General features: G+C 40.4%; 1 long non-coding RNA gene across 1 annotated transcript in view; it reads right to left on the minus strand.

Annotated features, from left to right (window-relative positions):
- Positions 1 to 2572: 2572 nt before the first annotated feature.
- The window catches only part of LOC311520279, a 48396-nt gene continuing 24183 nt past the window's right edge, over positions 2573 to 26785 (minus strand). The window contains exon 3 of the long non-coding RNA XR_014711541.1: positions 2573 to 3077. This is a non-coding gene — a long non-coding RNA (uncharacterized lncRNA). The remainder of the gene's footprint in view (positions 3078 to 26785) is intronic.

Below are 26785 nucleotides of genomic sequence, written 5' to 3' on the forward strand. Positions count from 1 at the left end.
CAAAAGTGAGGAACCAGAGTGGTCTAGTGACTTAGGCATAAGACAAGCAGCCAACAGAACTGGATTCTATTCCTGGCTCTGCCACTGACTCTCTGTGTGACCCTGAACAAGCCCCTTTCCCTCTCTGTACCAGTTTTCCCCGCTGTGAAATGAGATAACACTTCTCCTCTGAAAGACAGGAAAAGCACCATGTAGGTACTTTTGTTCTCCCCATCTCATGCTACAAAACCAGTGAAATTGAAGGATGCCAAATTCAAAACTGATAAAAGGAAAACGTTTTTCAAACAGTCCATAATTAGGCTGTGGAACTTATTGCCACAGGAAGTCATTGCAGTCAAGAATTTAGCAGATTAAAAAAGAGGTCAGATTAGGGTGGCTAGGTGTCCGGTTTTTGACCAGAAAGTGCAGTCAAAAAGGGGACCTGACAAAAAGGGGACAGATCTACTGACCGGAAATCAAAATCCAGTTACTGTGAACAGGGGAGATGGGGAGGCACCAGGTCATCACCTGTGCCAGCCCCTACTAGGCCAGGGCCACCTTCTACCTGCATCAGGCAGCTGCAGCTCCCAGCCCCAGGTCTGCAGGCAAGACCCTCCCAACGAGGAAAAACAGTGAGCGGCAGGGGCTTTGGGGGGAAGAGGTGGGGTAGGGGCAGGGCCTTGGAGGGAAGGTGTGGGGTAGGGGGAAGTGATGGGGTGGGACAGGTTCTGGCACTCCTGCTGGAATATCTGTTTTTTAAATATTACAAAATTTGCAACCCTAAATAAGGGTATGTCTACACTACGAAATTAGGTTGATTTTATAAAAGTTGATTTTTAGAAATCAATTTTATACAGTCGATTGTGTATGTCCCCACTAAGCGCATTAAGTCGGCGGAGTGTGTCCTCAATACTGTGGCTAGCATTGACTTACGGAGCGGTGCACTGTGGGTAGCTATCCCACAGTTCCCGCAGTTTCCGCTGCCCATTGGAATTCTGGGTTAAGCTCCCAATGCCTGATGGGGCAAAAACATTGTTGAGGGTGGTTTTGCGTACATATAGTAAGTCGCCCTTCCCTCCCTCCCTCCATGAAAGCAATGGCAGGCAGTCATTTCGTGCCTTTTTTCCTGGGTTATCCATGCAGACGCCATACCACGGTAAGCATGGAGTCTGCTCAGCTCACCGCTGCTGTTGTGAGCATTGTAAACACCTCGTGCATTATCCTGGAGTATATGCAGAACCGGTCTAAGAGACACAAGCACGAGGATGATTGTGATGAGGACATGGACACAGACATTCCTGAAAGCACGGGCTGTGGCAATTGGGACATCATGGTGGCAGTGGGGCTGGTTGATACAGTGGAACGCCGATTCTGGGCCCGGCAAACAAACACAGACTGGTGGGACCACATAGTGTTGCAGGTATGGGATGATTCACAGTGGCTGAGAAACTTTCGCATGCGTAAGGTCACTTTCCTTGAACTTTGTGAGTTGCTTTCCCCCACTGAGAGCTGCCCTGACAGTTGAGAAACAAGTGGCGATAGGCCTGTGGAAGCTTGCAATGCCTGACTGCTACCGGTCAGTCGGGAATCAATTTGGAGTGGGCAAGTCTACTGTGTGGACTGCTGTGATCCAAGTAGCCAGTGAAATCACTGACGTTCTGTTATCAAGGGTAGTGACTCTGGAAAATGTGCAGGTCATACTGGATGGCTTTGCTGCAATGGGGTTCCCTAACTGTGGTGGGGCGATAGATGGAACACATATCCCTATCTTGGCACCGGATCATCTTGCCAACCAGTACGTAAACCGCAAGGGGTACTTCTCAATGGTGCTGCAAGCACTGGTGGATCACAAGGGATGTTTCACCGACATCAATGTGGGATGGCCGGGAAAGGTCCATGACGCTCCCATCTTTAGGAACTCAGGGCTGTTCGAGCAGTTGCAAGAAGGGACTTACTTCCCAGACCAGAAAATTACCGTTGGGGCTGTTGAAATGCCAATAGTTATCCTTGGGGACCCAGCCTACCCCTTGCTCCCATGGCTCATGAAGCCATACACAGGCAGCCTGGACAGTAGTAAGGAGCAGTTCAACTATAGGCTGAGCAAGTGCAGAAGGGTGGTAGAATGTGTCTTTGGACATTTAAAAGCTTGCTGGTGCTGTTTGCTGACTAGGTTCAACCTCAGTGCAACCAACATTCCCATTGTTATTGCTGCTTGCTGTGTGCTCCATAATATCTGTGAGAATAAGGGGGAGATGTTTATGGCGGGGTGGGAGGTTGAGGCAAATCGCCTGGCGGACGATTTTGAGCAGCCAGTCACCAGGGCGATTAGAAGATCACAGCTAGGCATGCTGCACATCAGAGAGGCTTTGAAAACCAGTTTCATGACTGGCCAGGCTATGGTATGACAGCTGTGTGTGTTTCTCCTTGCTGCAAACCTGCCCCCTTTGTTGATTTCAATTCCCTGTAAGCCAACCACTGTGCCCCCTTCGATCACAGCTGGCAAAGGAAATAAAGTAACTGTTGTTTTGAAACCATGCATTCTTTCTTTATTAATTAAAAAAAAAGTGAGATAACTGACAAGTTAGCCCGGGTGGGGTGGGGTGTAGGAGGAGGGAAGGGCAAGGCCACATTGCTTATTGTAGCCACACTACAAATCAAAACTGTTTGAATGACAGCCTTCTGTTGCTTGGGCCATCCTCTGGAGTGGAGTGGCTGGGTGCCCGGAGCCTCCCACCTCGCATTCTTGGATGTCTGGGAGAGGAGCATATGGAAGCTGGGGAGGAGGGCAGGCGGTTATACAGTGGATGCAGCGGGGTCTGTGCTCTTGTTGGCTTTCCTATAGCTCCAACAGATGCTTCATCATGTCCGTTTGCTCCCCCATTAGCCTCAGCATCGCCTCCTGCCTCTGCTCTTCACGCTCACTTAATGCTTTCCTGGCCTCTGCCACTGAATGCCTCCATGCATTAAGCTGTGCCCTATCAGTGCAGGAGGACTGCATGAGCTTGGAAAACATGTCATTGCGAGTGCGTTTTTTTCGCCTTCTAATCTGCGATAAGCTCAAGGACGGAGATGATGGGGGAGCATTGAAACATTTGCACCTGGGGGGAGATAAAAAGGGAAAGTAAAATTTAAGATGATACATTTCTGAGAACAAAAGGGAGACTCCTTCACAGTGAATCAAGCAATTCACAGCACGTGCTTTAGGTACATGGTCGCATTTTGCCTTTTATATTGAGCACCTGCTGGTATGGTGACACATCACACACGGCTGGGCAACAGAACTTGGTTTCCAGGCAGCCATGGTAAGCCTTTTGGTACACGGGGTTGGCTTCTTCCGCCTTCATAACATGTGGGAATGGTTTCAAACTGCAGTGCCATCCTTTCCCATAGCAAGGAATGCCAGTTGGGTTTCACATTTAAAAGGAGGGGCTGCGGTTTTCGGGAGGATGTGCAACACACACCTCCCCCCACCCACTGCATGGCTATTCTCTGGGATGATCCCTTCACCCCTCCCCCCACCACGTGGCTATTCTCCGGGATGATTCCTTTTAGCCAAGCGCAAACAACCCATCATGAACGGGTCCTTTTACCGTTCACTTACAAAAATTCCCCTATTTCAACCAGATAACCATGAATGATATCACTCTCCTGAGGCTAACACAGAAAGATAAAGACCGAATGTTGCTTGAATGCAACCAAAACCCAGGACCATTCGCTGCCATGCTTTGTGCTGCAGTGATTCCAGACTACTTGCTACTGGCTTGGTGTGGCAAAGTGTTCTACCGTGGAGGATGAAATAAGGCAGCCCTCCCCAGAAACCTTCTGCAAAGGCTTTCAGAGTACTTCTAGAGAGCTTCATGGAGATGTCCCTGGAGGATTCCCACTCCATCCCCAGACACATTAACAGACTTTTCCAGTAGCTATACTGACCGCGAATGCACCCCAATTCTGCAGGGCAAATCAAACATTAATCACTATTGCTTTTAAACCCTGTACTGTAGTTACAAATGTGCACTCACCAGAGGTGCCTTCTCTGGCTTCAGGGTCGGGGATCCCGCCTTGGGAGGGTATTGGCTCCAGGGTGATGAAAAGGTCCTGGTGGCCAGGGAGAACGGATTCACCACTTGCCTGCTGCACATTCTCCTCCTCCTCTTCCTCATCCACAAAATCCTCCTCCCTGTTGCATGAGACTCCTCCTTTGCAGGTGTCCACGGACAGTGGTGGGGTAGTGGTAGGGTCCCACCCTAGAATGCCATGCAGCTGATCAGAGATGTGGTATATACGGGGCTCTGACCCGGAGCGACTGTTTGCCTCCTTTGTCTTTTGGTAGGCTTGCCTGAGCTCCTTAACTTTCACGTGGCACTGTTGTGTGTCCCTGTTGTAGCCTCTCTCCACCATCCCCTGTGCGATTTTGGCACATATATTAGCATTTCTTCTTTTTGATCGGAGTTTGACCTGCACAGATTCTTCTCCCCATACAGCAATCAGATCCAGTGTCCCCCTTTCAGTCCATGCTGGAGCTCGTTTGCAATTCTGGGGGGACTGCAGGGTCACCTGTGCTGCTGAGCTCACCGTGCTAACCAAACAGGAAATGAAATTCAAAATTTCCCAGGGCTTTTACTGTGTACCTGGCTAGTGCATCGGAGTTCAAAGTGCTGTCCAGAGTGGTCACATTGTAGCACTCTGGGATAGTTCCCGTAGTCCAATACTGTCGAATTGCATCTGCACTACTCCAAATTTGACACAGCAAGGTCAATTTTAGCGCCATTTCCCTCACCGGGGAGAAGGACAGAAGTCGATTTTAAGAGCTCCTTAGGTTGACAGAACAGGGTTGGTTGTGTAGACGCATTCATTTTAAAATCGACCTAACACGGCTAAATTCGACCTAACCCCGTAGTGTAGACCAGGGCTAAGTCAGATATTTATAGGAATAATAAAACCTTCCAGACTTAACAGTTTATACAAAAAAAAAATCTTAATTCAGGTTTTAAGCCAACCTCTAACTCCTAGAGTTTAGGATGACACTTTCCTGTGGGACAAATGATTCCATATCTTCCTAGTGTGGGGTTTATTGCACCTTTCTTTGAAGCAACTGGTGCTGGCAACTGTTAGAGACAGGATACTACACTAGATTGATGATGGCCTGATCTGACCATGACCTGATCCAGTATGGTCATTTCCAGGTTTCTAGGTCAGTAATTTATTATTTAATTATTATACTCAATAACTAAAGTAACCTATCTTCCAGGCAGGAAAAATGAAAATGAGCATAAAAATTTATAAAACTCTAAAATACTTAAACTTCTCTAAAAGGTGGTGAAGCAACATATATGATGATGTGTGGTGTGTTGTAACTCATTTTGGATAACTAGGAGAGCCAGAACTGTTGCTTCTTGAAGGTCTGGAAATTGCATGGCACATTGTAAGGGTTAACATAAACAACTGTTGTTAATAACTCATAAGTAATGCAGACACCCAAACTCATCCCAATAAAACCTCCAGATGTGTCATGTCTCATCTTTATCATTTGACAGCAGCTTGTCTCATGGTTGCAGAAATAAAGGAGATTATTCCAATGATCTCATAACCACATATGCAGTATACATGTTGGATTTTTTCCGTAGTGGTAAAAATACATTTAAATCAACACTTCTGGGCATAACACAACAAATATTTCCCACAGCAATCAGAAGTATCTTAGTGACCTTTTAAGCCCTCATTCACTGTCCCAATTCAGATTGCTTCTTCAGAACTGCTTCTCTTTTCCTGTACTAGAAAAAGCACTCTTCTACCACCAACTCCTTGAAAATAGCTACCTTTAATCCTTCTTAGAAATAAAAAAAAAAACTTTTCAATCGCTATAAAGGCCACCACTCGAAACCCTGCCATCAACTCTGACAACAGTGAACTCTCATCTAATAAAGATCACTTCTACACTGGTTCCCTAGGTAACCAAGACATAGGCTCAGAAATGGATGGCAAAAACTGAAAGGAAAACACTGAGGAGGCTAGTCTACTTTCTGTGTTTTAAAATACGTTGTGAACAATGGATGGCTCAGGAAATTATTTAATGTGGATAGAAATCTATTTATCTGTGTGTCAGTACTTTGAATCTAGAACACATCAGTAGTGACTGAAAACTGTGACTAATGATTGGCCTATGTGAAACATGTAGGGTGACCAGATGTCCCAATTTGATATTCAGGGCTTTGTCTTATACAGGCATCTATTACCTCCCACCCCATCCTGATATTTTCACACTTGCTATCTGGTCACCCTAGAAGCATGTGATTGTCCTCAAGTTTGAAGTGGTCAAGTACCCAAATCACCAACATTGCCATAATTATTGGCAATAATTTCCATATATGTTGGCAGTTTCAGACAGGGCAAGGGCAGAATGGGCATGGAGTCTGAGCAGGTTTGAGGCCCATTGGCAATGTTACATTGAGAAGTAGCACAAACACAGAACCATAACAATTTACCAGCTTTGTAATTCCCACTGCCAAAGAGAAGAGAAAAATAGCTTGTGCAGATGAAAAAGAGGGGAAAAAAACAAACTCTGAAGTGCTCAGGAATTAGAGTTAGTTCTTTTGGCCTTTCGACAGAGTGATGAGGTTTCATTGGAAGCTGCAGATGCTCAGCACCTCTGAAAACAGACCATGTGTTTAGACGCCTGATTATGAATTAGGTGCCCAACTTTAGCTACCAGAGTTCAAAAAATCTGGCCACAGTGACTATTTTATATAACCAAAATTTATTAAATCCCAAATGGTCCTTCATGCTGCTATTTTGGCACTGTGGAGTTTTTCACTGCAAACCATCAGACTCCCCAAGTGTTAGGGTTTCATTTTTTTGCTGCTTCCCCACATAACCATGCCAGTTCCCTTTGAAGGATCAGGAATACAATGAGAGGGATGGAAGCCTACTGGGGTCTGTTGGGTTGGGGAAATTGAGGACATATGGGATGAGAATAGGGAAGGTTAAAAGTTCAAAAGATTTAGATGAACATCTCAACTTTCCAGATCTTATCCAAATGAAAGTTTTCTGATGTTTCCTCCATTGCCAGTTGACATGGGGATTGAGAGCCACAAAAATTGATAACATATTTCCATTCACTTCCAAAGAGACATGTGAAGTCAGTTGGATTCGATGGCAATGGGAAAACAACACAACTTCTTGTGAGTCATGTCATTAGAACACAAGAAGGATAATACATGGATATATTTCACTATGCTGCATATTTGTAACAGAAGTGATTATTCAATACTATAATAGGAAATGAGGGGAGATGGGTATGTAAAAGAATCAATAAATACAATTAGGACTTTTGCTTTTTGGCTTAAAAAATATCATTAACCCAAAAACTAATCTGCAAAGGTTTTTCCAAAGTCCAGTATCTTTTCATCTGGAAAAATACCAAAGATCTCTACCACTACTATCTGCCCAAGTTTTTCCAGGGTTGTGGCTAATTTGTACTTATTGCCTCTCATCTCTCTCTATATGGCAGATATATATGATATAAATGGCAGATTGAGTTAAGAGGCTAGTTCCTTAGAAATCAAGGCAAATAAGAGAGTTGCAGATTCCTGAGACCTGTCACTTAGCAAGCAACAACTTGCATTAGATCACGGAACATTATCACCAAGGAAATATGTCCTTATAAATTGCTTAATAAATAAATTACCAAATATATGTAGTAATGGCACCTACACCAGTGTCCTTTATAATTTTGGAGAGGATTATGCTTGTTTCCTCTTCAATGGAAGTATTCACCTTTTAGAAAGTTATTAGTCTGGGGAAATAATATATATTCCCAAAACATCATTCTTCTCCAAACTATTAGAACTCTTTGACGGAGCCAGCAAAATAATGGCTAAATAAAATCTAATGTATTTGTGCTTTTTAAAAGTCTTTGATAAAATCCCCCACAAAAAGCTGTCAATGAAACTAAACAGTCACCGTGAGAGGTAAAGTTTTTATATTTTAGACACTGGTTAAGAGATGAAAAATAAAGGATGAAAATTGTCCATTTATTTTTATTATGGAAGGAAGCTAATATAGGGTTACCCCAAGGAAGTGCAGAAGGATGAGTGTTATTAAATATATTTATTAACAATCTGGAAGTGGGGTGAACTGGGAGGCACAATGTAGTGCATGTTGAAAGAAAAAACTGAACTACACATACACATGGATGGGTTCTGCTTTAACTGAAACCACTCAAGAAAGAGACTAACGTACAGCAACAGCCAGTAAAGCAAACATAAAAAGAAAAGGAGTACTTGTGGCACCTTAGAGACTAACATAAAGCAAACATGTTAGACAAAACTAAAGATGTTGGTATCAGGCTGTATGTAGAGCTGGTTGGAAAATGGTGGGTTTTTTCTATGAATATTTTCAAATGAAGAGAACCTTTTCTTTTCATTTAAAAATGTTCACTGAAATTCTTTTGACAAAACGAAAACTAAAAATTGTTAGATTTTCGTTTTCCCATCCCTTCTCTCAGTTTTTCCCATTTCCCTTGCCTTTTTAAAAGATGAAAAACTGAATGATTTTTTGGCTTTTTTAAAAACTGAAAACCAAAAAATATCTGATTTTCAGTTTTTTGTTTAAAATTTCAAACAAAACAAATTTTCCATGAAAAATCTTTTTTGTTGTAAAAATGTTTTGGTGAAAAATTTCAGCCAGCACTAATTTTATGTATATGTTCTGATACCTCAGGGGTGAGTATAAGAAAGATAGGAAGAATATGGAGGTAGTGGTAGTGACTTAATAGTTAGATCTTCACTTAAACTACTTTAATGATTGAATGTATTCTCTAAATTTGGTACAATAACTCTTCAGAGAGCACCTGATTTTTTTAATGTAACTTTTAAAGACAAAAATTAACCTTTGTAGAGGAAATATTTTATTTTGCAGGGAATTTCTCCTGGAAAATCCTTAACACTCACATGGAGAAAATATAAAGGAAGAAGTTAACTCTATTGCTCCCGTAGTTTTAAGATTCCTTTGAAAACCATATTCCTTGTAATTCAGGGATTGGAGGCAAGGTTTGCTGTGTTTGACTCTAATATAGTTTCACATTCTAAACAGAGCAGAAGTCATTAAAAAACATTTTGAAAATTTACAGAAAGAAATAATGAACTGGAATCTGAACAACTTAACATAAAACCCTGATGTCTGTACTAAGATTAAAAAATAACATTCCTTTACACAATGGAACATTGAGATATCTCAAAATTATATTAAATCAACCAATAATAAGATAATGGGACTTCCTGAGGCATCTGGAAAGGAAGAAATGTTATCTGCTTTTCTAATTCTACAGTTATTCAGGACACCAAATAAAACATCAATAATACCAGTTGGCCTGATCTTGCAAATACACACAAGTAACTTTACCCACATTTACTAATACCACTGAAATTGATAGGACAGCTCAATGTGAGTACAGTTATTCACGTGCATAAGTGTTTGCAGGATAGCAGCCGACATTTGTCAGATGAAATTATTTCTGTTGCTATTGAAGTTTTAAAAACTCAGCTCTAGATAGGGAAAAATATATAACAAATAAGAAAGAAATGGTAGTAGACAACAATTGCAGATCTTTCCCAGTCTTTCAAAAGGCACAGAATACAAAATGGAAATTATTTATTTAGAACCGAGTTCATTGCTTAATAGTTTTCTGTATAAGTTTTGTATTCACAAAGCTATTCCCTTCTAAGGACAACTTAAAAAAAAAAGCTTATTTTTTTATGACAGTATGAGGGAGTTTCTGTTCTCTCAAATGAGTAGTAAAAAAGAACAGACTAGGGCCTTTTCACAGACTAAAATCTCAAATATTTGTTTACTCGTGAATAATTTTTTATTTTTCATGTTGCACCTGCTATAAATATGTGACTGGATCATGCTATTTTTATAGACAACAGGAAACATTTATGTATTCTGATGTTACTTGAATAGTCAATGAAAGTGACTAGCAATATGTATTATAACTTTTATTATAAAGTTTCTTTTTCTACTATATGCATCTGATAAAACATTTAGTGCAAAATTCTGTAGTTCTTCACTGAAAGGAATTATGAACTTCAAAGGTCAGCTATTTATATCTTTTTTCCTAATACTGTTGTGACTGAGAATAGCTTCATAATGAGCACAATCCTTGTCTGTCAGGATTTTCTTTTCATGGGTATCACAAATTGGTAATTTCTTACCTATTAATTTGGTTTCTATAAGTCTCCCCCTGACAGATGCTATACAATAAACCCTCCTACCAAATAGAAAAAGGAAAAAATAGCTTTTGTGGCAAAGTTTGGTGCCTTGACTTCCCCATAAAAGGGTCTAGCTGGCATTATTTAAAAATCTATTAAGATTATGTTAAATAGTTCAGGAGAAAAAATGAGAACAGCCTCAATCAATATAAGAACATAAGAATGGCCATACTGGATCAGACCAAAGGTCTATCCAGCCCAGTATCCTGTCCACCGACAGTGGCCAATGCCAGGTTCCCCAGAGAGAGTGAACCTAACAGGTAATGATCTAGTGATCTCTCTCCTGCCATCCATCTCCACCCTCTGACAAACAGAGGCTAGGGACACCATTCCTTACCCATCCTGGCTAATAGCCATTAATGGACTTAACCTCCATGAATTTATCCAGTTATAAACCCTGTTATAGTCCTAGCCTTCACAACCTCCTCAGGCATGGAGTTCCACAGGTTGACTGTGCGCTGAGTGAAGAAGAACTTCCTTTTCGTTTTAAACCTGCTACCCATTAATTTCATTTGGTGGCCCCTAGTTCTTATATTATGGGAACAAGTAAATAACTTTTCCTTATTCACTTTCTCCACACCACTCATGATTTTATAAACCTCTATCATATCCCCCCTTAGTCTCCTCTTTTGCAAGATGAAGAGCCTAGCCTCTTTTATCTCTCCTCATATTGGACCCGTTCCAAACTAATCATTTTAGTTGCCCCTTTTCTGAACCTTTTCTAATGCCAGTATATCTTTTTTGAGATGAGGGGACCACATCTGTATGCAGTATTCAAGATGTGGGCGTACCATGAATTTATATAAGGGCTATATGACATTCTCTGTTTTATTCTCTATCCCTTATTTAATGATTCCTAACATCCCGTTTGCTTTTTTGACTGCTGCTGCACACTGAATGGACATCTTTAGAGAACTATCCACGATGACTCCAAGATCTTTCTCCTGATTAGTGTTGCTAAATTAGCCCCCATCATATTGTATGTATAGTTGGGGTTATTTTTTCCAATGTGCATTACTTTACATTTATCCACATTACATTTCACTTGCCATTTTGTTGCCCAATCACTTAGTTTTGTGAGATCTTTTTGAAGTTCTTCACAGTCTGTTTTGGTCTTAACTATCTTGAGCAGTTTAGTATCATCTGCAAACTTTGCCACCTCACTGTTTACCCCTTTCTCCAGATCATTTATGAATAAACTGAATAGGATTGGTCCTAGGACTGACCCTTGGGGAACACCACTAGTTACCTCTCTCCATTCTGAAAATTTACCGTTTATTCCTACCCTTTGTTCCCTGTGTTTTAACCAGTTCTCAATCCATGAAAGGATCTTCCCTTTTATCCCTTGACAACTTAATTTACATAAGAGCCTTTGGTGAAGGACCTTATCCAAGGCTTTCTGGAAATCTAAGTACACTATGTCCACCGGATCCCCCTTGTCCACATGTTTGTTGACCCCCTCAAAGAACTCTAATAGATTCGTAAGAAACCATGTTGACTTTTAAACAACAATTTATGTTCTTCTATGTGTCTGACAATTTTATTCTTTACTATTGTTTCAACTAATTTGCCCGCTACTGATGTTAGACTTACCAATCTGTAGTTGCCAGGATCACCTCTAGAGCCCTTCTTAAATATTGGCGTTACATTAGCTATCTTCCAGTCACGGGGGACAGTAGGTGATTTAAAGGACAGGTTACAAACTATAGTTAATAGTTCTGCAATTTCACATTTGAGTTCCTTCAGAACTCTTGGGTGAATGCCATCTGGTCCCGGTGACTTGTTACTGTTAAGTTTCTCAATTAATTCCAAAACCTCCTCTAGTGACACTTCAATCTGTGACAATTCCTCAGATTTGTCACCTACAAAAGACAGCTCAGGTTTGGGAATCTCCCTAACATCCTCAACCATGAAGACTGAAGCAAGGAATTCATTGAGTTTCTCTGCGATGACTTTATCATCTTTAAGTGCTCCCTTTGTATCTCAATCGTCCAGGGGCCCCATTGGTTGTTTAGCAGGCTTCCTGCTTCTGATGTATTTAAAAAAACATTTTGTTATTATCTTTTGAGTTTTGGCTAGCTGTTCTTCAAACTCCTTTTTGGCTTTTCTTCTTACATTTTTACATTTAATTTGGCAGTGTTTATGCTCCTTTCTATTTACCTCACTAGGATTTGACTTCCATTTTTTAAAAGATGCCTTTTTATCTTTCACTGCTTCTTTTACATGGTTGTCAAGCCACAGTGGCTCTTCTTTAGTTCTTTTACTGTGTTTTTTAATTTGAGGTATACATTTAAGTTGAGCCTCTATTATGGTGTCTTTGAAAAGTGTCCACACAGCTTGCAGGGATTTCACTCTAGTCACTGTACCTTTTAATTTCTGTTTAACTAACCTCCTCATTTTTGCATAGTTCCCCTTTCTGAAATTAAATGCCATAGTGTTGGGCTGTTGAGGTGTTCTTCCTACCACAGGAATGTTAAATGTTATTACATTATGGTCACTTTTTCCAAGCGGTCCTGTTATAGTTACTTCTTGGACCAGATCCTGCGCTCCACTCAGGACTAGATCGAGAGTTGCCTCTCCCCTTGTGGGTTCCTTTACCAGCTGCTCCGAGAAGGGAGGGATGTCTCTGTACTGTCATAGAAGAACTCAAAGAACAGGTAAGACTGTCATTTTATTTTGGTTTTTTTACACCTGCCCAGCCAGTAGCTCTTTCCAACACCTGAACAGAGACAAACTGAGTACTGAGTGGGGAAAAACTGATTGGGCTAAAGAAAGCAAGACCTGTCTTCCAAACAGATCCTCCTCAGAGGTTACTACATGAAGGAAATAGCAAACAGGTTTAACTGCTACTTTTCTACAGGTAGGGCTCCCTCTACAAAAGAGCTTTCCATTGCTCTTGACTAAGATTGCCACCAGAAAGGCAGTTTTAAGAGTAAGGAATCTGAGACCTTCCTCCAGGGTTGGAAAGGAACATTAGTGAAGGTATTTATAATCAGACTGAAGTCCCATATGGCTAAAATGGCAGAATCAGAGTCTCAGTTTTAGTTTTTACTTGCTCTAAAAAGTCTGATTGCTTCTGTGTGTGAAATCCCAAGAGCAACCCTCCCCCTTGTTTCTTATAACTCCAGTATCTGCTGCTTAGACCCTCCAGGCCTGGTCCTGCTCATATTCAAGGCAATTAGAATACTGTCATTTACTTAAATGGGAGCAGGATTCAGCTGTCAGGAAGCCAGCATGCAGACCTTTGTCCAGACAGTCCCGAAGGCAAGAAAGTTAGGATTTAACCATTTTTTTCTGCCTGCACCAGATTTGATGTTACACAGAAGAGGTAGATGGCTTTTTGTACATGCTGTTGTATGCTACTCAGCTGGACGAGAAAGCTTGCTCAAAAGGCATGACAAGAGAAATTGGTGACTAGGGTCTTTGTGATGAACTGGATGCTGGGTCATAAGGTCCTGCTAGAGGAGAAAACGGAGAGGACAATCTTGGGACTGATCCAGTACTTCTAGGAATTAGGGCCTATATCACAGTCCAAGGCAGTTCTTGACCCTCACTTTGATATCTCCTGTAGGATGCTGTCTATCAGACACAGAAAAGGAACATACAAGGAAGATTATGCTAGGTCAGACCCTCATGGGTGAGAAAATGGGTGTATTGAACCATTTTTGAGGACTAACAGATACCAGAACCTGAAGAAGGCCTTCCACCTAAACAGATTTCAGAACCTGGAGGAAAATGTCTCCCTTTGAAACAGTAAGGTTGAAGCTATCTGAAGAGTCCCCTAGTTACAACAAATCAAGAGGAATGATGACTGTTGAAGTTACCATTTCCCTGACTGGATACAGCCACCTGGCCTCTCTAATCTAGAATTCAGAAAGCCAGCAATGCAAAGTCTTAGATACTATGATGGAGCCTATAGAAAACCTTAAGATAAAGATAACAGATTGCTGTCTAGTGTAGCCTTGCCTATTTCAAATGATGGTGATTCCTCAACTACCTTTGGCAGCTGGTTCCACTGCCTGACTATTTAACCTACCCAGCTGCAGAATAAGCTCATTAATTAATGGGAATAATTGGCTTCTTTCATTTTTGTTACATCCTTTTTTGGTTTTATACATAGTCTAATCATACTTTTTCCTCAAGACTGAACATGGCCAGTTGATTCCCATTGTGCTTGCAGGACCAGCACCTGGTTTTAAATACGATGATTGAAATCCTCTCATTGACTTCAATGGGGCCAGGATGTCACCCTTCCTCTTTTTGACATAATAGTTGTGCAAAAAAGGTCCAAAAATTAGAAATATAGGTCCCAGTTGTCAGGCAGGAATAACCCACATCGGGAAGTTGAAACTCCATAAATTTCCTGTGGATTCTCCAGCTGGAAGGGTCAGGGTGGTTTGCAATGCCTTCTGTCGCATCATTTAATAAGATCCAGATTCCACCATACAGATCTTGCTGGAACCACGTTGCCAGGGAATTTCTTAGCTTCCTCAGAGCCCTCCTGATAGATAGAGCCCTGCACGAATACAAAAATGTGGATCCGCATCCGCCAGGATCAATCTGTGATCCGCTAGCTGTCTTTTACCTGTATCCACACCTGCACCCGCAGCAGCAAGCCATCTCACAAGGGCTAGCGATGGGGAGGGGAGGAAGGGAGCGAGTGTGGTGGTGGGGTCTTGCAGGGAAGAGGCAATGTGAGGGTGGGGACTGGGAGTAATAAGCAGCACGGGGTCTCAAGGAGAAGGAGCGGCACGGAGGCGGGGAAGGGGTGTCACATCTCAGGCTGCTCCCGGGGGCTCACAAGCAATGGCATACGGCAGTGACAGTGCATGTTGCATCAGAGTGGGGCAGAAGGGTGGGGTGCCAGGGCCCGGCTTACTCCAATCCCTGTGGCCAGGGGCAGGCCCTGCTGCCCAGGAGCTGCTGGGCTGGGCCATGGTAGGGATGCTGGCGCTGCCTGAGGCGCCTGAGCTGCTGGACAGGAAGTGGCGTGGCAAGCAGGTGCTGGATAGCCCCGACTCCAACCTGCCACCTGCCCCAGCCACTGGCTGCTTCCTGCCGGCCCTGAGCATGCTGCGCCCCCTGGGCTGCCCAAGCTAGATGCCGCAGGCCATGCGCCACTGGTGAGTAGAGCCCTGTGTGGTTGTATTTGCATCTGATCCACTATCTACAAAAATGGTCCGCAGATATGAAGCGGATATCCACAGATTTGCCGGGCTCTACTGATAGACAGGTTTGCAGATGTGTGGATAATTTGGCAGAGGTTCTTTCACTATTCAGGTGAGTCGGGGCTTCAGGACTGCATTCACGGTATGATAAGGTAATACAAATAAATAATTATAATAATATTAATAATAATGAAACATCACATTGTATAGGGTTTGCTAGAGCCCAAGGCTCAAGTGGCAGCTTCAGCTGAAAATTTCCTGGCTTTTGTTAGTCTGTCAGGTCATTTTATTTTAATATACATTTTATATTAAAATTAATTATACTTTATATTGGAATCTGTGGTTATAATTTGTATTTTCGCCTTTACGTGTCACTCACTCATTAGTTTCCTAAATAACAGGGAACACACTTAGTCAGTTGGCATTTTCCAGTGTTTTAATTGCCTGCTGTGATATAATTATTGTGACATTTTGGGATGTTTTTAACATCCTGAATTAAATATTCTGACATCCCACAGAGCACTTCATGAAAACAGTCAAACTGTATTCAAGTCATTAGGAGTCTACAGCTGTCCTTTAATATTATTTTTGACACAAAAAACACAGATGAAATTAAAGTATTTAACAACTTACATCTTAGTTCCAATTCCATCTTTAAATTACCCAGAGTTATTAGAAGCAAAATATCATATTTATCTGCATAGGTTTTAATATTTTAATAGTTTGCATTTTATTATTATTTTGTTCTTTTTAAGCAACTACCACACAATCCTATTCAATACATTCTACCTAGAAATCCAAAAAGTCAGAGCAGTTTCATACTAAAATATAATGCACATATTTTAAGATATTTATTAAAAATAATTTATCTCCATCCTTCAGTGCCAGTGACTCTGAAGTAAGGATAAACATATATTTGTATTATTTAAAAATAGTCATACTTGCTACAGAAAATAATTTATAACGTTTAATCAAGATTCTTAGAGTGGTAGATTAAAATGCAATCCTGCAAACACTTATTATCATCTGCCATAGTTTGCATTACCATGAATCTGAACCATGCAAGGTACCATTTGCAGGACTAGGTCCTAAGATACTTCAGAGGAAGTAGGACTGGACACAATGAATTTAGAAGATGAAGATCTAGATTAATTGATCTGTTCCAATCCCATTGCACAAATGGATGGAAACCTCCTGTAATTTCCCAAATGGGTCTACCCCTGGTGTGAGGGAGTCCCAGTAAACATAGAGCCAACAGAACCAGCTCCTACACCCCAGTCTCCACAGCCCTTAGCACAGGGGAAGGGTATTACAGGTAGGGAGAGACAGTCATGGTGAGTGTCAAGAGCACAATATGCTCTGACAATCCCCAATTGATATGAGGTCTTTAAGGAACCACATGGCCAGATGGTCCTGGGCTGCGCTAAACTGCATTGTAGCCAGAGTAGAGAACGAGGGAGCCATGACTACCTGATAGCTTCCTTCTCATCTGAGCCCAGTGTAAGCTGGAGATGGAAAAGAATCTGGCGCCAAGTCTCAGGCTATATATGTTTATTTAAAGTCACCTTTAAGGAAGATTCTGTGTTTTAAAAATAAGAGTTTGCTTTATACTTATTATGGATACACTAACAATGGGCTTACAAGAAAATTTGGAAGTCTATGGGCTTATCTACACTCACCGGGGGATCCACGAGTGGCGATCGACTGCAGATCGCTCTCGTCAACTCCTGTACTCCACCAGATCGAGAAGAGTAGGGGGAGTCAACAGGAGAGCATCTCCCATCGACATAGTGTACCGTGGACCCCACCGTAAGTAGGTCTAAGCTACTTCGATTTGAGTTACGCTATTCACATAACTCAAATTGCATAGCTTAGATCCAATTTCCCTGTCCTTGTAGACAAGGCCTATTATGTATCCCACCCTTCTAGGGTGCCCAGTTAAATCTCAATAGCGTCGTATCATAAGAAGATTTGGCCAATTAGAAATAAATTGTGATAAAACTATGAAATAATAGTGAGCTTATATTTTTATTTTACAGGCAGTTTAATGCTAAAGTCGCAGTTCTGCAATTCTTACATTGTATAATTCAAACTCATGTGAGTAACCCCTTTGGTTTCAATGGAACTATTCATTGAGTAAGATGCATTCAGGATATGTCTACCGTAAAATGCTACAGTGACACAGCTGCCCCGTCTGCCAATGGGAGGGGTTCTCCCGTCAATGTAGGTAATCCATCTCCCCGAGATGTGGTAGCTAGGTCAATGGAAGAATTCTTCGGTTGACCTAGACCTGTCTACATGGGACTTTAGGTCAACTTAACTACGCCGCTCAGGGGTGTGGATTTTTTACACTCCTAAGCAACACCTAATCCACTTATTTCTAATGCATTGCATGCAATTACTGGTGGGTTATCCATGGCTTATAGGTGATAACTGATATGATTTAGTGTTGATCAGGCCTCTATGTGAGCAAGGGTGGCAGAATCAGGACTTTAGGTTTGAATCAGAAGTATTGCTATTTATTTGCCTTGACACCATAAATGAGGTAGAAATGGTGTGCAACTTTACACTATATTGATACCTTTTTGATAGTGAGCACATACAGTAAAAAAATTTAAATTACTACCCCTTATAAAAAGTAATCTTCTCAATCATATCAGTTATCACCTATAAGCCATGGATAACCCAACAGTAATGCATGCAATGCATTAGAAATAACTGTATATCATAGCTTCAGTTAGGATCTGGAAACAGAGGGATGAGAGTTATGCCTAGACAGCTCAGTAATAGACAAATTTACAACAAGAGTGTTATTTTTATGTATACTAGTAATGTCTACATCTTCTATGAGTTATAATATCACAAATAAAACAAATATGTATTATATGTCTCTGTTACTAACCTAATGATTCATATTGACTTGAGCATGCTCTATTATACTGACTATAATGAAATACACTGAAATAATTGCAGTGTTATGAGCAAATCGGCAATTAACTGGTTACGGTTTAAAGCTGACACTCCATCCGTAAGTCAAGTCTCTGTGCAGGCTTCGGAGAGGGATGGAAACAAGCCACAGCCTGAAAGGTGAATTTGGAAGGGGGGGAGGAGGAGCTTTTGTAAATGAAATGTTTAAAGTGCAAGATGCCAAATAAATATTGGGGCAAATTCTGCCGCTGTTGAAGTTATTTAAGGCAAAAGTTCCAATGACTTAAATGAAACCAAGATTTTCTCTGAATGCACATGTGCAGTCTTAAAGATGGGGGTCAAGTTGCAAAAATTGGATCTACATATTGAATTTAGATACAGATTTTAAACTTTTGTAAGTTTGGAGATTTCAGATCTGGGGTTTTCATTCAGCCCTTTTTAAACACAGGAAAAATTCAGTCCCTGAATCAGATGTCAAACATCAACAGATTTTGTGAGGTGTTTGGCTCTAACCTGTGTGTACTGGGGCAGCTGCCTCACTCCCGCAGAACAGGGATTAAAAGCACCCCTGGAAAGGGCTGCGGCTGGGAAGAAGAGTGAAAGAGGCTGATTGGGGAAGCAGTCATAGCTGTGGCCAGCTAAATTAGGGCCCAGCTGGCCCTAAGAGGGCTGTGGGCCAGGAGCTGGAGGAGTCTCACTCTAGCCCTGGAATGGGAAGGGCTAACTGCCTGGGAGCACCTGAAGCGGAGTAGTGCCGAAGAAGGGCAAAGGGAGCTGGGGTGCTCCAACCTGGTAAACCCCCAGGCTGCAGGCCTTGTTGAAGCCTACAAAAGATACTGGGGCTGCAGAGGGGCAGCCTGGGGATAGGCAAAGGCAACAAGTCCTACTCTTTTGCCAATGATGAGTGGCTATTACAGACTGCAGTTTGCCCCAGTGAGCGGGGGCTAGATGATGACTGGCAGTAGCCACTGAGGCAAGGTGGGTTTAGAGGGTTGGGGGTTCCCCTGGGAGGGGAGACCCAGAGTGTGGGGGTACTGCTGGGGCAGAACCCTGAGGTAAAGGGCACCGGGGTCCTGGGAGCATGGGGCCTGAGGCAGGCAAGCCACCATCCGGCAGAGGGCACTCTGAAGCTGGAAAAGAGCTAATTCTCAGATGACCAGCAGGCGGCGCTGCACCAGGATACTATGTATACTAGTATCTTGCTTCGCTACACTGTGATTCAGCTTCTCTCTACCTAAAATTTAGGGCCTTTCAAAGACAAGAGCCCACATTTGGGATCCCAAGTCCACCTAAGTAAACAACCTGATTTTCAGAAGTGCTGAGCACCAATCATCTCCCTTTGACTGCAATGTCAGGAGGGAGCACAAGACATTGGGGTTTTATTATTTCTCAGCAAAAAAATTGGATCTTCTGACACACATACTATGCTTCACTAATGATGCCAGACTGTCAAAGCCCTGTTTCTCTGCTTCTCTCACTGGCATTTTTAGCTCTTCTTCCTTGCCCCTCTTTACATGTGGAATGCCACTCTGAAGTGGAGTACTTGTGGCACCTTAGAGACTAACCAATTTATTTGAGCATAAGCTTTCGTGAGCTACAGCTCACTTCCCTCTGCTCATTCAAATCTCTCCTTAAGACCTCCTTCTCTGGAGCTGCCTGCAAGAATTGCGTCAACCAAGTCATTTTTATCTTATATAGGAAACTTTTTTTTTTTAAGTTCAGCCACTCTGCACACATCTTTGCTGAATAACTAATTGTATTGCTCGTCACCTACTGCATGGTTACCTCTTCAGTGCATCACATGCAAAATTAGATTTGAATTAGATTGTAAATCCTTCAGACTGAGCTTTGTGCAATTTATATGTACTGGGAAGCGCACAATACAGCTTTAGATGATGTAAGATAAGAAACAACAATCATTAAGAATGTGGCAGATCAAGTTATTTAAAAGAATGCAGACTTTAGAAGACTCCCCTCATCAGACTGGAGCAATCTTAAAATAAAACTGGAATTTGCTTTTTCTACTTACCAAGTGACTAAGGGCCATATTTTAAATCCATGACAATATCTGAATGAGCTATTAACAAGTGATGTATTGGCCCTATTGAAGTCAATTAGAATTTTGCAATTGGCTGCAATGGGGCTAGGATTTAATTCATTGTCATAACAGTCACATTGCCTCATCTCAGCCCCCATTCAGCAAAGCATTTAGTACTTAAGCACATGCCTAACATTAGGCATGTTTCCAAGTCCCATTGAATGGGATTGAAAGAGTTTTTTCATGCCTGTGGTGGCTAAATTTTGGTCTTAAAACAAATATTTACTTGATTCTGGATTTCATTCTCCCCTTCAAACCTTCAGTATTACTTGAGTCTGTGGGCCAGATTTTCAAAGGTATTTAGGTATTCAAAGGTATTTTTACCATAACTTGCCATGAATTATGCATAATTTTCCTATTAAAATCATACACATAACCATGGCAAATCTGAAGCAACTCCACTACAAACACTGGAGTCACCCCACAGCTAAGCCCAATTTAGGAAAGCACCTCTAGGTGTGCTTAAATTCATCCCAGTAGAGGAAAGTACTTAAGCATGTGCTCAAAGTTAATCATTGGCTTAGGTTCTTTCCTGAATAGGAATGCTTTCCTGTTACTAGTGTAACAGAGATCAGAATCTGATGCTTTATTTTCACCTGGACTTCTTTTTATAATTATATGTGCGTTGAAGGGGGGAATTATTTGAACACTGGTAGGCCAAAAGAAGTGGAATGGAGTTTAATTTATACTATCTAATAATTCTATGGACTTTTTAATAATATCCTTCCAGTTATCCTCTATCTATAGCTCTTCTGGGTTTAGCTCAGCCTTTGTTTCTTCCTATTATCTTTTTTTTAAACTCCAGTTAGTCCCTGGAATAAGAGGATTTCTTCCTTTCCCCCTTTGTATTTTATGGGCATTTTCTTTTTTCCTTTAATAAATAACTTGTTCTTTTGTTTTAAATTGATAAAATTGCTAGGTGCAGTGTGATCCTAACATAAGTGACTGGTCAATGGAGTTGTTTCTTTTTCCCTCCCCTTTAGCCCTGTCAGTGAAACTTGACTTCTTTCCCAATAAGTATTCATGAAAAAATTACAGATGTATAGTTTGATAAAAATTATTAACTTCCAAATTTTATGGCCTAATGCTTACAGCTGGATTATCCTCTGCAGAAGCCTTAGAAAACTGTTTAATGAATCTGTTATTGACTATTCTGAAATCTACTGATTAATGAGATAGTTAATATAAATGTATTTTTGTTTAAAATAAAATTTGTAAAATTTGTTAAAGAGAGTACAATAAATGTAAAGAAAAATCTAAACAAACATGAAAATCCAAATCACTGAGTACATATAATCCAAAGATCATGACATTGCAATTCATGATGTTGTTTCATGGTTCAGTACAGAATATTTTATATGCTTTGGATTAATATAAAAACAATGTCCTGACATTTGTGATCAGTAAAGATCTCAAGAAATCTTTCACAAGGGTAGAGAGAGGCCATTAATTGCCCTGGGCAAATCCCACTTTTGGTAATTACAATTTACCTGTCTAAGGCCCAAACCCTTCGACTGCATCCTTCCAGACACAGTTGCAGGAATAGTGACTAAATTTCGTTCTGCAGCTATCAATTCAAAGTTATTCTTCATTTTCTCTCTTTAGCTGTTGTATAGTGTTGTTGTAAATGTTAAATAGTTAACATGTTTCACTCTAGAAGTAGCAATGTCATCTGTGTGTATAGATTATGTATCAGGTTAAATTTATAAAGCACTTTGTGATCCTTCAGAAAGGAAACTATATAAAGCCCCAATCCTGCAAAAAAGCATGGGTTTAATCAATTTTATTAATGTAAGTAGTCCCATTGAATTTAATGAGGCTACTCATGTGAGTATAGTTAAGCACATAAAGTGACTATATGATGAGGACTCGTATTATTGATGTATGGATGTAAACAGGGGACTTGAAACACAGGATGCAGGCATTTTTAAAGAGTTATCTGATTTTTATTTTTCAGATGCACAGATACACATATGCCAACTGTAATTTTTTTAAAATTATATCTCCATAATAATATAATGCCTAGTTGTTATACAGGGCTTTTCATCAGTAGATCTCAAAGTACTTTACAAAGGAGCTCAATACCATTGTATCTGTTATTACAGATGGGGAAACTAAAGGGCAAAAAGGTGAATGCAAGCAGGCTCACTGGAACCTGACTAGCTTTGATGGGCTCTGTAAGCATGCAAAGGACCTGCCTGAAAAGATTCTTTTGTAGGATCAAGTTTTCTGAAGGTATAGACTGCTAAGAGAAAACTAAACCAGGTGGCTAATAGCTCATGCATTTTCAACCACCCTAGGTAATACAGGATTGGCTATAACTCTAACTTTCTGCCATCAGCTTTACGTCAAGCTTCCTTATCCACTTTCCTAAGAGCCTTTCCTGCTTTTTGCTCCATCCTACTCAAGCTAGCATTTTAAATTTTAGAGAAAAAGGCAGCTGCTGCCCTATGATGGCTATTTTGGAAGTGATAACTAACTGTTGCAAACTGCAGTTCTGTTATTTGGTAAGCATTTGGCTTTTTCTTCCTTTTCTATGTTTCTGGGGGGGGTTGTTTGTGTGCCATTTTTAGGGCGCTGTTAAGGCTTTTTAATAGAGACTTACCAGCTAGAAGGTTATTAAGTAAGTTTCCATATGTTCATATTCATGTTGGTAGGACACTACACATGTCAAAGGCATATACCAAGTCATGCCACCAATGACAGTAGTAACACATCTATATAAATGAATGATGCACTGAGGAAAGAAAATTTCCTGTCAGCTCTTTCTAGATGCTTACTTTTCAGGAAGCCTAAAAGGAATACTTTTAATGGGAGACTCAAAACCTTGGAGAGGCCTAATAGTCTATTTTTTGAGGAGAACCTTTTGGCTTCATTCTTTAATCTGTCTCCACACTCACTTGCCTATGGAGGCAGAACATCCTCTCATTTTACATTAACAGGATCCTTATAACAATTTTTTTTTACCATGTGCATTTGCTGAATCAACAAGAACCTCATTCAACTTGTCTACACACCTTTTTATGTGCAGTCTGAGGCAATATGAATGAGGCAAAATAATGTTTAATATGTTTTAATACTGCATACTTTTTATATCTGTGTTCATAGAAAGCTATCCTTGAACCGCATCAGTTTGCTACTAGTTTGCACCCACATATAAGGTTTTGTTTATGAGAGAGCAAATCTATTGTAGGTCATCTAAATTCTGTATGGGGGTAAACTGTTTCTTAAGATCTTCCAGGGAAGAGGACATTTTTTTCCAGTGTTGAACAAATGGGAATCTTGAAGAAACATATTGGGTGCGGGAGAACTTGATTTAAACATTATTTCCCCACCCTAAGTCATAATTTTTGTCTGATTTTTCATCTGTGACTCGGAAGAAATGTCTTTCTAGATGACCAAATGGGTGAATGTGTCCAGAATTGTTCCAGTCACTTAAACTTATTTTTTTAGATAACAATGTATTAGGTTGTCTTTTCTACTCTTCTAATGCCAGCACAGCTATGATCTTTAGAGAAAATGTTACTAGTGTATTGTGCAGAAGACTGCCACAATAGATATACCTGTTGTATCAGATATCATATAAAGAGTCTCTGTGAACTAGATAAGAGCCAAAACTTAGTTTTGATATTAAAACAAGCTTACAGGATCTTTTCATGAAAGTCAGCAGTGTTGGGAAATCAAACACACTAGTATTCTGTGCCCATGTATGGGAACCAGTAAGCAAAACTGTCTCTAATATCAAGATGAATTAAGTTAGCAAAATAAAGAAACTAAATAAAAAGTATCAGAAGGGTAGCCGTGTTAGTCTGGATCTGTAAAAGCGGCAAAGAGTCTGTGGCACCTTATAGACTAACAGACATATTGGGGGATAAGCATCCGATGAAGTGGGTATTCACCCACAAAAACGTATGCTCCAATACGTCTGTTAGTCTATAAGGTGCCACAGGACTCTTTACCGCTTAAATAAAAAGTGTAATCAGATTATTTGTAATGATCCCTTTTAACACTTTAATAAAAGGGCTCTATCCCACACACTTCAGTAAAATTCATCCGTGAGAAGCCCTACTGACCACTCTGCTCATCCCAATTTTGATTTGATTAGGTTTGTTTGTGTAATAACCTTAAGGATCAGGCACTTTCAGATATTAGCAAAACACATAAACATCCTTTAAAATACAATGTTTAACCTTCACAATGCAGTATCATAAGAAAGCTTTGGAAGAAGAAAGAGGACTACATGGTCTGGCTTTAAATAAAGCTAAATTAATCACTTCTGAAAAGATGTAATCTGTTCTGTAACAGCTCAGATTAAAGGCCTTCCTATTAAATTATTCAACTCTAAAGATTCCAGCTATAGTAAGACTACTTTGATCCTCAGGGATGAAAATTAATATAAAATTAAAGTTATTGTAGAACACATTTTATTCATTCTTCAGACCTTAAATAATTAAGAAAAATAATCGGATATTATGTGTGTTACAAAAAATTGACTAATCCAGGTCAGAATCCAAGATAGAATGACGCCTGATATCTCATGGTGGAAATGGATACAAAAATGGGCTAGAGATTGGGGTTGGGGGGGGGGGGGAGTGACACAGACAAATGAATACTACTTCTAAAATCTGGGATTGCTTTACATCATGAATGAAAACCCATGTTGTTATTACGATATTTAATTAGCTTCAGATTTCCGTCATAAAAACCTAATTCCTGGTGGAATAGTTGAAAATAAAGAATCCTTTTGTATTCTATCTTTCTGAAGCTGATTCTGGTGACAGCAGTTAATGATGACTCAAAAATATTCAGGGTGTGATATTTGTACTTTGGTTGGAGGGGGGAAACTGAAGGCTGATCAAAAGTTACTGAAGTTAATTTGGTTAAAGTTTTAAATAATGAATGTAATTTAATGTTGCTGTATCTGCATTTTTATTTGATGGCACCACTAAACTCAGAACTTGAGCTTCCCACCTATAAGCAAAATTCCATAACTGCTTTATGTATTTATTTTAGTAATCATACTTGTTTTTTATTTATTTACTATTGTTCTTGTAGTAAATTATATTAACATATTGATTGTTGGAATAATAAATAATTTGTAGATTATTATGATGTAATATACATGGACTTTTGTAAGGCATTTGACTTAGTACCACACAATATTCTGATTAAAAAATTGGCACTATGCTGAATCAAGAAAGCATGTGTTAAACGGATTAATAACTGGCTGGCTGACCGATCTCAAAAAAATGTTGTTCATGGGGAATTATCATTAAAGGGGGTGTTTCTAGTGGGGGATCCACAGGGATTAGTACTCGGCCTGATGCAGTTCAATATTTTTATCAATGATCTGGAAGTGAACATAAAATTACTGCTCAAAAATTTTCAGATGACAGACTGGTGGAGTGGTAATTCACTTTGTCTGACTACTCTATCCTCATCATGATCTTGATCGCTTAGTGAGCTGGGTCCATTCAAATTGTGTTTTTAATACAGGCAAATGCAAAGTCATATATTTAGTAACAAGGAATGCAAACCATATCTATGGAATGGAAGACTGTACTAGAAAACAGTACTCTGAAAAGTATCTAGGGGTCATAGTAGACAAGCAACTCAACATTAGTTGTCAATGAAAAACGGTGACAAAGGGCTGATGCGATCCTTCAACGTATAAACATGTGAGCAGTTAGTAGAAGCAGGGAGGTGATATTTTTGCCTCTGTGTATGGCATTGGTGAGACTGATACTAAATTACTGCATACAGTTCTGGAGTCCACATTTTTAAAAGTAAATTGGAGAAGGTGCATAAAAGAATTTCACAAATGACTGGATGGCTGGGGAAAATGCCTTACAATGACAGACCTGGAGATCAATCTGGTTAACTTTATATATATATATAAGACTGAGAGGTGACTTGATCACAAGCAGAAAATAGCAGAGATTTTTAATCTAGCACATTGCATAATGTGCATAAAAAAGGCATTGCATGAACCAATGGGGGAAGCTAAAGCCAGACAAATTCATGTTAGAAATAAGGCACACATTTTTAACAGTGAGAATGGTTAGCCACGAGAAGAAATTACTAAGTGAAGGGGTAGAATATCCATTTCTTGTTTTCAAATCAAAACTTTGATGACCTTCTGAAAGATGATGATGATGGGCAATCACTTGTTACTGAGTATGATCATCTTCCATGGGAGTTATGGATCCTCAGGTGGCTAATAAGGCCAATCCTTGAACCACAAGTTCTATTGCAATGAGGGCAGATGTTTTCAGGCTCAGCAGGAGGCTGTTGACCATGACTGGAAGTCAGTCTCTCCTTCCTTCTGCGCCTCTTGTCCTCTT

This window comes from Lepidochelys olivacea (assembly GCF_965140295.1).
Source record: "Lepidochelys olivacea isolate rLepOli2 genome assembly, chromosome: 4".
Taxonomy (NCBI): Eukaryota; Metazoa; Chordata; order Testudines; family Cheloniidae; genus Lepidochelys; species Lepidochelys olivacea.